This window comes from Uloborus diversus, chromosome 6 (genome assembly GCF_026930045.1).
Source record: "Uloborus diversus isolate 005 chromosome 6, Udiv.v.3.1, whole genome shotgun sequence".
Lineage (NCBI taxonomy): Eukaryota > Metazoa > Arthropoda > Arachnida > Araneae > Uloboridae > Uloborus > Uloborus diversus.
The window spans coordinates 12,152,002-12,162,675 of record NC_072736.1 but is presented as its reverse complement, the minus strand read 5'-3'; the positions used below and the strand labels follow the sequence as shown (position 1 = coordinate 12,162,675).

Genomic DNA, 10,674 nt, shown 5'->3' with positions numbered 1-10,674 from the left:
TGCGAGAATTTCCTATCGACAACCCGCTTTTTTTCCTATAGCGCCATCTAGTGAGGCGATCAGAACTAATCTCGCAAGGTGAATTTCGAGCTTGGAATAAGCACCCAGGTCCCTTCCTTGGCAAAAGTGAAACTAAACTGAAGTGTAGAAATTTTATCGTCTGGTTCTGTCATCCATTCCATAGTTACAATGTAAATATTGAAGGAAAAAAAGCTGAACATAACTATTTTTTCTTCAAAATTTTCACGTAGTAAGTTTTAGCATAACACAAAGTGATAATGTGAAATCATTTTAAAGTATCTTTTTGCATTTTTATGTTTTAATAACTGTGGCCATTCTGTCCACGTTGACTATATTTTGGCTAATAAATCCGTTAGTTATTAAAACTGCCGCTGCAAATGATTACTGATAAAATGAAATTCAAATTATCGCATTTTTTACACACGTATCAATGCACGTTGAAACTTTGGAGTTCTGTTTTTGTATGGTATGAAACACATCTATATTAAATATTTATTCATTATATTTATATTTTAAATATTGCTTTAGAAAACACTTTTGAAATGATGATAAAACATTGTATTTGCCATAAGTTGTTTAAACTTTCCAAGCGTACTGTGTAAATACTTGCGGAAAAATTTATTTGCGGTATTTTTTATGTACCGCAAATAAATTTTTATGCTGTATGTATTTTTTGTTTTTCATCGCGCAATTTTAAAACTATCTGGAATCTGAAGAATAATTGAAGAGGAAGGAGAAGGGTTCGCCGCTTATATATCACTCGATATATATCATGATAAATATCACGATATATATCCGATATTTATTTTGAAAATATGATATTTTCTATATTTATTGTTTCAACTACGGTATTTTCAATATAAAAGTTATATTAGCATAGTAATATTGTTCATTTATTATTATTAAAAAGAACCAAAAAGTTATGTACTATATTTTTATGATGTATTAATATATCATTAATATAACAAAGTAATATAATATTCCTTTTTTATTTTATATTTGGGGCATTCCACGGTATTTTTGACATTATGTAGAGTCCGTAAGGTGATCATTTTTTGCCATAACTTTTTAATTTACCGTTTGATTTGCAAATTATTTTAGTTTGAGCTGGTGTGTTGGTAGGAAAAGATCAAAATAAAATAATATGCTAATCAAACAGTAAATTGAAAAGTTATGGCAAAAAAGGTCACGTTACGGACTCTACATAAATGTCAAAAATACCGTGGAATGCCCCATTCATAAAATTATTAGTAAAAGTAAACAATTTAATTCATATTAATTATTAAATGTTGGACAGAAAAAAAATGTATTATGACTGTGCACCAACTAATGGGCAATTCCATGAAAAGTGAAACCAATAGGTCAAAATTTCATATTGCATTTATTTTGCTATAATTATACATCATTGTAAAGCTTGAAATGTGTATTTTCAGAATATTGCAATTGCTTTTTTAATAAAAATTAAATAATAAATTTTTTTCCGAGTTGGAAGTACGATAGTCGGGTCTTCAAAACAATTAGAAAAAAAATACCCCATTTTTCAAACGCTTATTTCTAATAGCAAAATAAAAATAAACAAACTTAATTGCAGTACAGCTTAAACTATTAACATAATACTATAATAACATGCATTTTATTTTAATTTTTTTACAAAATAAAATTAGGCAATTTAAATTTTTAAAAATTTCAGTTCAATGTTACGTCCGTAACAAAAATTTAGCAAAAGTTGTCGTTTCTTTCTAAAAAAATCAAAGTTAAAAGAAATCCTTTTTTGTCCTTTTAGCAATTCATCAGAGTAATTGTTTACCATACTTTAAAACATTAGAATTTCTTTCGTTTTTAAAAAAATGGCGTTACAGATGTAACATTTTTTGTTACGGACGTAACAAAAAGCAGTATGTTACGTCCGTAACACATGTAATATTTCCAATTAAAAACAAAAAATTTACAGGATGGGCAATGAAAATATAGGGTATGGCATGTAATATGATATAACAAAACTTCTGATACTGCGATTCTAAAAATGTTATAAATATTAGTGGATATTTAACTTTATTTTTAAAATTATTGAAATACACATCGTTGCCTCAGAGCAACATTAAGACATTCAATCCTAGGAATATCACTAAGATATCCTACTGTTGCTCTGAGGTGTTCCTCTCAAGGTAAGATTTTTTGTCCTCCAAATCATGCAATAAATTCAATTAGTGTTAATAATTCTAGGTTAGCAATTAATGCTTAATAACGTGCAGAAAAATATTCCAGAGGGTTCCTTAATTTCTCAAACTTTGCTTCATCAATGCACTAAGAAAAAAAAATATAGTTCTCCAAGTAGAATTTTGTGAAAATTACTTGATCATTTAACACGATGAAATCCAAAGCATTTTGTGCGTAATTTTCATTAATAAAGTTTTTTTTTTTTCAAAAAAAAATTAATATTACAGATATTAATCATAGTTTTTCTCTTCAAACTTCTATCATTCTGAAAGCATAACCAAATTGATATTACTTCTTATTTAAAAACTAACTTAGAGATAAGAATTTGTCCTGTTTAATAGTTTAAACCAAAGTTACTGAGTTACTTTTTGTTGTTATTTACTCTTCACAAAAAAGTAATATTTAGATTACTGTTTCATTGATGCGTTGAATTTTTTATGGTTTTAAAACTTTAATTAAAAAGCATAATTAGATTCGAGTTAAAAGTACTAAATATTAAACTAGCTACATCTGATCCTCAGACAAAGCACATTTAGTTTTGAAGCAAGATTTAGACTACTTAGGCAAATGTTGGCCAAAATGTATTTTCTCTGTCAGTTTCGACCGTTTTTTTCCACCTTTGGTAAAAACGTACCAATCTATTAGAAAGCGATCGAAATCAAAGGCAACTGTTAAACTTTAAACGAAATTTGGCAGAACGCCCAATCCAAAGTTGCGGGTGTGACATTTACACTAACTAAATTAGTCATCAGCAAAAATATTTTAGAGTATAGGTTTCAATTTTTATATTTTTCAATAAAGATCACTTGCAGGTACATTGATGCCAATTTGCAAGTTGATTGATATTTTATTTATTTTTTAAAAAATTAATTTCTACCCGTTGCGGGTGTGACATAAAAAGGACATGCATTTTCACCTTGCGATCAAAACATTCAAAACTCTGTGAATTATATCAACTGATCGAACTGTTTTTTTTTTTATGTTAGACAGTAATACTTAACTAATTATTCCATACAAAAATTTAGATACTCACTCAATTAGTTTCATTGTAAAAAATATTCAAAGTTGCCGTTGCGGGTGTGACAACCCGTTGTGGGTGTGACTTGTGTGGCCAATAAAATAACAACATACACAAATATTATCAATCAGACATTTTATGATTAGCACAGTAATAAATAAGAGAAATTGCAAATAACTAAGGAAATTTTTTTTACATAAATCTCATTTCCAATCTAGAATCGATGATTTCAGGGGGTGTTAGTTTTCTTATTACAATGTTCTGTTTCTTCCATGATATGTCTGACTGATTGGGCCTGATGTATACATGTTGAAGGTTTTTTTTCCAAGTATTCTACTTGTATGTCTTCTCCATCTATTTGCTTGATTTGACCTTTTTTTTTTTTTTTTGAGGTAGAAAACAAAACTAATTCTACAAAATCTCCAATAGCATTTATATTACCAAGGGAGATCGTTTCCGACTGAGGCAGCAATGAAACTATCTTCAGTGCACTTTCTGCAGTTAGTGCCTGCCACTTGAATTGTACCCATATCGATCGGTACAACATGGTGTACCGATTGTAAGTTTGGTATAGCTTTGTACAAGACAGCAGGGTGCATGAAGCATTTTTGCAACATCTTTTGTGATGTCGCTCTCCGCAGAATAAAGTACTCTGATTTTTTTAAGAGCCTTTTCTGCTCAAATGGCAAAATCCGATGCAGAATCGACTGTTGCTCTACGCTGTAACGGCAAGTGACAACATTTTTTATTTGTTACCCGCACCAACACCATCCACAGCTCCTTATCTATGAGTCCTTGCAAAGTATGACCATGCAATTTTAATGTTGTAGTCTTTATGGTTGTATGACATTAACAGAAGATTGTACCTGTCTATGGATTGCATTACCAAAGGTTTGAGCTCTTCAAAAAATTGCCATCAACTCTGCTTCTACAGCTGGAGATGGTGTGGCCCCTTTTGTCGAAGATTTCTTTCTCTCCCTACACTTTCTCTGCCTCTCATTCTGGTTTTGCCTCTACATTTTCTTTTCTTTCATGGCCACAGATGTAATTTTTTAAAGTAGTTTCTTTGTGATTTCTATTCTGGCTTTGTTTCTTTCCCTTTCTTTTAGAAAATATTCCGAGTATTTAGCCGAGTTTTCTTTCATCTTTTTACGATGATTTCGGAATCTTTCAGTGCTGTTCATTCTTCTGCAAAAAAAAAAAAAAAAAAAAAAATGTGTAAAGTGAATAAATATAGCACTACAAGTCCCAAAATATATTGTTGAACATGTTTTTTTTTTTTTTTTGAAGTTCTTTGAATTTTTTAACCCCAATTGAAATTAAAAACATTAAGTTTTGATTCATTTAAAACTTTAACTGACAGAATTTTATACAAAGTTTTTTTTTAATAAATATTTTAATAAAAGTTTCATTACTATTTTTATTATTTCTTTATATTTATTTTGAATTTGAAGTAAAAAATAATCTGTCCCTAATATTACATTATTGTTTTAAAAAGTAAAGGGGGAAAAAGTCAAATGCTGAAAGCAAAATTATACATTTTTATACATATTAAAAAAGATAAAATATTGTTTTGGTTTTTTAAAGTTTTATTTAAAAAAAAAAAATCTTACCTTATTGAATAGTTGCTTTAATTATAAATCAAAAAATACAAAAATGTTTCTTAGGAGAACCAATAATATAGAATACCAAGCTAAATAAATCAACTGCACATGCTCTAAAGATACTAATTTTGAATTAACTGGTGTCTAGACAAATAAGTCAAAGGCCAAAGGTTAGGTCAAAGGTTAAAACATTAGTGCTGTCATCTACATGCATTCCAGAATTACATTTGTGTTTAATTTAAAAAGATGTTGCGGGTGTGACTTTAACTAAATGTCACACCCGCAACAGGAACATGTCACACCCGCAACGCTTAATAACTCCAATTAAAACATTAATTAATTTTTTTTCTGTTTGTTATTCAAAGTACTTTAGTAAACTATTTTAGAATACAAAGTTTCAAAACTTTTAGGCAAATAAATTTTTCTGTGGAAATATAAATGCATTTTTTTGTTGCGGGTGTGACACAATAATTAAGAATAATTAAATATGCTTACCTTTTGTAGTGAAGATTAGTAGACATTTCTCTTCAGGAAAAAACTGTTGCTAATGAATGTCAGATTATGTGTGAAACTTTATAGATTTCTAGAATTATTTGTTCAGCTGTAATAGACCATGCAACATAAGCAGTTTTGGTGCAGTCTAGTTTGCACTGATATAGTTCCACTTTAGTAATTAAAATAAGAATGTTAATGACATAAATGAAATTTTTTTTCAATAAAATATGAAATAGTATACTTTTAACAGTGTGTATGCAAAATTTCAACCACATTGAATGAAATTTGAATTTTCATCCTCATGTCCACTTTTTTTTGGATTGGGCGAGTTATTATGTTTGTTGAGAGAGAGAGAAAATCATCGAAAATTCTCAACCTGTAAAAGTATTCCCTTGTAGAAGCCCCCCCCCTCCCTCCACGTTTATGTGAAAAATTTGAAAACTTTATTTCTAACTGAATAATTTAACTTTTGTTTTGCTTATTTTCCCCTTGGATAATTTTACTTTTTATGACGCACCAATTTATATTTTATATTTATTTACATGGTGGTATATGCATGGTGGTATATGCTCCCTACCTCCCCAAATCTTTAAAAACTATTAAGGAATAACTTAAAGGGTTAAAATAATGTGTTAATCTAGACCATTGCACTCTCTTAAAAAATTTTTCAGTATACTTAAGCTTTTATTTGCTTTGTGCAATTAGCATATCAGACTTGTTACGTCCGTAACACTTTTATGTTACGTCCGTAACAAATATATGAATTTCTATCATAAATTTTACGAATAATATCCATGAAAACTTTATGGTTTTAGAAAGCTTGAAATCTCTAGAACAAGTATTTCAAAGAAAATTTTAGAAATCTATGAATAATTCACAGGAATATTGGCAATTGTATGACAATGTTTTGACAATGTATGACAAACATTTTGCTGTTTTCTGAGTTACGTCCGTAACAGGAAGTTTTTAATTTTTGTTACTTTTTGTAATAAAGCAATCTGCACCCAAATTTTTGATAGCATTAATAACACCAAGCTATACAACAGAAAAAAAAATTGTAGCTTTTTATGAAACCAAATTGAAATTATGCGTGTTTAAAGTCTGTGATTGTTACGTCCGTAACGGTGGAATTGCCCTAATGCATATTTTTATTTCTGAATCATACAACTGTGTAAAATAAGCTAACATAAGAACAATGAATAAAGCAGCTAAAACTAAATTAACTTCATTAAAGTTGATAAAAATGAAATATTAGATAAAATTAAGGTTTCTTTTCATTATTTATAAGTTTATATATTGTTATAATGATATGAGTATATACAGCGTGATTTGAGGATGTATTTACAATTTTAAAGACTAGTTTGTGCTTATCCGATATGTATCAAAATATCGGATATTTTCAGTATTTTCAAATCGTGGGAAGGTGCAAAGGACATGCATAAAAATGTGTTATTAACACTCTTTTGATTTTTTTTTTTGTCTTTATCTAGATTTCTTAGCAAAAATTTACTTTTTTTCCCCCAAAAGAAAATATAGTTTAAAATACTTAATAGATCATTTATGTATTTATTTCCAGGAATCTTGAATGTTTTTAAACAACAAGTTAATTTAAACTGTATCAAGTTTTAATTTTTTTGTTGTGAAGATGAGAAAAGACAGGAGGATAAATTAAACAATGGTTAAAAAAAAAAAAAAAAAAAAAAAAAAAACTACTATTCATTCACAAAAGATAGTGAATAATAATTAGGGAAATTATAGGAGGACATTTAGGAGCTCCTGACCCTCATTATTATGTTTACTAGTACACATTGTTACCAAATTAAAATGTGTTTATTTTCTTCCTTTTAGGCTAAATAAAGAATTTACTTCTCTGTGATATTTAAATTCAGCATTCCTCCGGAACCATGGTGTCATACTGTGTTGCATTTGAAAGTAAGTTGCTTGATAAAATTGAAATGGTGACCCATATACAGGTGCCCCTCGTATAACATGGTTACTTGTACAATATCGTTTCAATATTACATGGTAGTACCAAATTTGTGATTATTATAACACATTTTCAAGGATGGATACAAGGGAGGGGTGATGGGGGCGATCGCCCCCTCCTTGGGCCGAGATACAGGAACTTTTTTGAGGTATATTTTCAATATTAAAGTTCTAAAAATGCAATTTTACATAATATTCGGTGGTGTTAGAAGAAAGGGAGCTCTTCCCGAGATTTTTCCAGAATTGAAGTCTTGAAAACGAAATCCTAGCCCTTCTCTTATTACTTTGGAGATAGGTACCAGAACATTCTATATGATTTTTTGTTCCAAAATCTTGATTTCAAACGGTCTTAGATGATATTAGGGACAGGTTCAAAGGATCACCCTGGACATTTTTCGAAAAAAACACAGCTGTAGAACACTTTTAAATGCATTAGGGTAAGCGATGGGGTTCAGTACACTCCTTCGAAAGATTTTAGAAAATGAAGTTCCAAAAGTAAAAAACAACCCCCCCCCTCCTTGAACATTTTATGGATCCGCCCTTGCACAGTTTCAATATTACACAGTACCGAATTTGTAATTATTATAACGCAGTTTCAATATTAAACGTTATGAAACTTGAATTTAATACTTCATAGTTCTGATACAGCACGAAAGTTATGTTTAAAAAAGATGGAATTTCATTTTTGTTTAATACATTCTATTAATGTTTAGGTTTTCACTTTGTTTTTATGAAACTTGGTTTCGATATAACACAGCACACATCCCTTGCTTCACATTCTTTCTAAGTCTGGTATAACACGGTTTCGATAGAACACTATACATGATTTTTACAATGTACATGATTAATTAGTTTAAAAAATAAATTAAAAAGTTATTTTTAAAAAAGTCTCTTATAACACAATTTTGATACTACACAGAACAAATTAACCGAGTTTTGTGAGGAACGCCTGTACCTCATTGACTTATCTTTTATCAAAATGCTACCCTGGACTCTTGTCCCATCTACTTGCTCTTCACTTTTAATTTCATTTCTTTTTTCATTTAGTTAGATTTTCACTACATTTTCATGTAATTAACAATTTTGCTTTCCAGTGGTCAAGATTTTTTTTATATTCTTCAGAATTTTCTGTACGAAAGAAGTATTTTTTTACTTCAAAAGTTAAATCATGTATAATTAGTCGGAAGCACTAGAGGTGTCGATAAGATTTTTCGCAAAACCTGAAATTGAGTTATGAAATTCCGGAGATCTAAATCTACGATCTTGTAGACATCGATTCTTTATAAAAATATTCACTTTTTTATAATTTCTAATTTTGTAGTTGGTTGATTATTAATATTAAAAATGATAATGGTAAAAATATGGTAAGAAATACTAAAATTAAGTCTTTGAATAATAATTATTTTCCTGGAACAAAGTCTTTAAAAAAGGTCTGAAGATTGTCTGCTTGTGTGTGTGGGGGGGGGGGGGGGAAGGGGTATTAATACTTTGATAGAATGATACAGATAGTACAAGACTGACCTGCAGAAAAAAATTTAGGACATAAAAAGAAAAATTACATCCTGGGAAAAATTTCTCTCTCCCTTTTTTTTTTGTTCTTTCCCTTTCTAGATTTCTTAGCCAAAAAAGAATATTTTGGTAAAATTATTTTATTTTCATGGTAACATATTTAATAAATGTATCTTTTTCATTGAATAAAGGCCGAAATCCAGGAATTTCAAAAAAGCCATTATTGAAAGAGATATTGACCTCTCGAGTAATGACAAAGGGGAAAGGTTTATATTCGAGTGCAAATGTTTTGAAATATGAGTACCCAAAATGCAATTCTAAATTATCTTTGATTTAAAGGGATGACCCCATCTAAATCCAATTGTTAGGACTCATTTTATTCATGCAATTTGATATCTCTGTATATGCATTTAAAAAAAAGTATATGAATACATAAAAACTGAATATCTTTTATTGTAATATACTTATTATATTGTGAATTTATACCTTTCTTATACTTTTATCATTTAAGGTTGACATTACCAGTTATGTATGAAGAAAATTTGGTGATATTCATCAAAATATTTTTTTCTACCACAGATATGTTTTAGAAAGGTAAGAACTGGTTTTTTTTTTGCTGTTTGAAACATAAAAGGGTCTCTTGTTATAACAGTAATAAAAAAAAGGGAACTGATGTGATATACCCCACCCTTGGCGACTTTTTCCTGTTGGCGCCAAGAAAGCGTCACCAAGAAAATGATGTATGACGACATATGTCATACATCGTTCTTAACGATGCTTTTTTAGCGCCAACAGGAAAAAATCAGATAAAAAAACATGATCAAAGCACTTCAGAACACAATATATATAAAAACAACATAAAAGCACATCAAAAAACATCACGAATATATGCTTCAAAAATGTCGGGGTTTTTTGTAAACGTATTAAAATACAATGAAATAAATTATTGTATTAATTACAAGTCGAAATTAATGCATTAATTTTTTTTTTCATCATTTCTCCGGGATACGAGCGCTCGGTCTCATAGTACTTTCGTAATGAGACCTGGGCTGCCTCGGTCTCATTACGAAAGTACTATGAGACCTCTGGCTCGCCAGTTATCCCTCCGACTGTTAATATACATTACAGTCGGAGTATGGTCACAGTTATGTATATTTTCATGGAGACACCCAAGGGTGGCTCCTTCCGTTCAGTGTACAATAATGACACAGTTTTAAGTGTGAAATATGCACCATTATTGTGCAGATTTATTAATAAAATTCAGCATTTTTAAGAGTACAACCGAAAGAACTTTCAATTGTTAACATAAAATTCAGTACCTAAAGGAGGCAGGTTAATAGAATGTCTAAATAATTCGTGGCATCGATAAGAATTAACTTTTAGAACAAAATAACCGTACTATTTCTGTAAAATTAATTTACATACAGTAAAAATAAAGTTAAAAACTACAAGAATTTGTAAAAACAAAGAATTTTGGAAGTGAGAGGTTTTTTTTGAATTCTAAAATAAAGAACTTACCTTTTATATGGTATAAATATTCACACTCAGTCTAAAACAATGCATCATATGACAATGGCACGTTACAGATACACACCACGTTGGAGTTAATTTTTAATTAACCTTCAAGTTTGAAGAAACTGGCATTTTCTAATGTTTTTACTTCAAAACACAACTACTGAATCTAAACTAACACAAAATAAGCATTCCTGTAAGGTATATTGCACAAAACAACACGTATCTCTCCTGCGTAAAACCAAGTAAAGAACCCAAGTAAACAAGTTCGAACAAGTTTGCCTTCGCGTTGCCAACCACAGGTTAGTTTCA

General features: G+C 29.6%; 1 protein-coding gene across 1 annotated transcript in view; it reads left to right on the top strand.

Annotated features, from left to right (window-relative positions):
• The first annotated feature begins 357 nt into the window (after positions 1-357).
• Positions 358-10,674, top strand: part of LOC129225220 (MAP kinase-activating death domain protein-like) — a 101,207-nt gene continuing 90,890 nt past the window's right edge. Inside the window, 3 exon segments of the mRNA XM_054859792.1 lie at positions 358-487; positions 7,204-7,287; positions 9,362-9,444. The gene's annotated coding sequence lies outside the window, so the exon portion shown is untranslated.